Here is a 1917-nt window from a genome sequence, read left to right on the forward strand (position 1 = left end):
GCAGCCACTTTTTCTTTTTTGTTTTTTTTTTATTCCAGATTATATTTAATGAAAGCAGAGGTCCACGAGGATGCTAGGGTCGCCCCCTCCATGTTTGAATTATAACGGCCACAAACCTTTTCCCACCATTTCACCTTCCGTTCCTGTTCGTTTCACTGTAGACTCTGAGCTGCCATATAAGTTAGCCTTCCCTTATGGTGACCTCACACCATGCATTCAGGCCTTTGGCTTGTGTGGGAAAGCAGCTATAGATTAGGTAGGTAAGACTTGAGAGTATAACTTGGAGGTTTAGTATTTACTTTGTTACTTATTTGTTTGTTTGTTTAGGTATTTTTATTGAGTCATTGGGGCGAGTCAATGGTTCTACCTCTATTCACAATATTTTATTGAACCAATAACTGTTTTCTTGTATTGCTGGGATTGCAAATGGCTTGGATCAGGATGGACCTGGGCTGAGTCATTTGTGGTCATCACTCAACAAGTGAATGGATTCACACTTTGGGCTTGTCAATCAGGTGTTCTTGCATCCTTCTTTTTTTTCCTTTCGTTTTCCTTCCTTTTGTTTTTTTTTGGCATGAGAGATCCGGATCAAATGCAGGTAAATCAACTCATTTGCAGCCCCATCAATGGCCATAATACCAAGCCAACTCTGTGGATCATCACATACTAGCTCTCGTAAAATGATGAAAACCTCCTTCTGTTTTCCTAATCAAGCCTACTTTGCCAAAAAAAATTCAATAATAAATGCATTCCTATGCAGAAACTAGGAAATAAAGTTCAGAAAATATGCTTGTATTTGCAATTCTATTGTGAATTTATCATTCCAAAGTATCTCAAACAAATCACTCTAGTTTTTAACAAAAAAAAAATACAAATCACTCTAGTTTCGTAAATAAGTTAGCATAGAACCAAATTTATTCGGAGCTTGGTTTGAGGTCGTCAACTCAAACCAGGTTTGGTATAAAACATGATGCAGTTTAATATTTAAATCCAATGCCCACAAATTATTATAAAAACTCTATTTTTCTGATCCCTGGAAGGACCATTATTGAATCCACTCCATGTTGCTTAAGTTTGTTCGAGCTTTTTCTTCTCATTTATTTTAAGAAATATTCCAACCTGAATGCTATTTGGAATCACTTCCATGCTATTTGAAGGCATTCGATAAAATTAGAACAATACAGAGAAGATTAGCATGGCCCTTGCACAAGGATGACACGCATAAATCGAGAAATGATATTAGGACGAACTTGGCCCGTAGCCTATGTTGACTATGAGACATTGCAGTAAGGGTTCATAGAGGCCGACCACGGGCCGATCGTGATGGTTGTGATTAGATATGAATAAATTTGAACTCTTAGCCCAACGAGGACATCAGGACTTGAACGAGTGAGTATATAAGAACCCATGCGGGCGTATGTTTAATCCCACATCGGTTATTCGTCGAGAAAATTTTGGGTACTTATACAGGACTAAAGAACCCAACAAATATCTTTCAGCTAGCCATTTTGGATGAGATCCTAGATTGTTACATAATCCACTCAATGTCGCAGCTTTTTCTTCTCATTTATTTTAAGAAATATTCCAACCTTAACGCTATTAGGAAACACTTCCACGCTATGAAGAGACTCCAAAAGTATTTTATCCCACCAGATGAGATTTTCACATATTATTAGTTGATGAAAATTTTCTTCGGAAGGTCTGCTTTTAGAAACATCAGCCTAAATATACGCAAAAACAGAGGCAAAGATACTCTTTACCTGGCTTATTGGAAGGCTGAGCTGGCTGGGGATATTTCCATTCCAAGAAATCGAAGATTCGGGCAAGTGCTTTACTCAACAACAGCTAGGTGGTATAAATGCCACCGTGTCATTTCCAGGACAAAAGATACGCTTAAAGGAGTAGAATATGTGGAAT

The 1917-nt window shown here is 37.8% G+C and overlaps 1 non-coding gene across 1 annotated transcript; it reads left to right on the top strand.

The window, feature by feature from the left end:
• The first annotated feature begins 1146 nt into the window (after positions 1-1146).
• LOC113462570 (U6 spliceosomal RNA) lies at positions 1147-1248 on the top strand. Its single transcript, XR_015974545.1, has one exon. It is a non-coding gene; the product is annotated as a U6 spliceosomal RNA (small nuclear RNA).
• The last annotated feature ends 669 nt before the right edge of the window (positions 1249-1917 follow it).

The sequence above is a fragment of the Phoenix dactylifera genome, chromosome 17, assembly GCF_051530095.1.
Source record: "Phoenix dactylifera cultivar Ajwa chromosome 17, Ajwa_hap1_PhDact_Kaust_v1.1, whole genome shotgun sequence".
Taxonomy (NCBI): domain Eukaryota; kingdom Viridiplantae; phylum Streptophyta; class Magnoliopsida; order Arecales; family Arecaceae; genus Phoenix; species Phoenix dactylifera.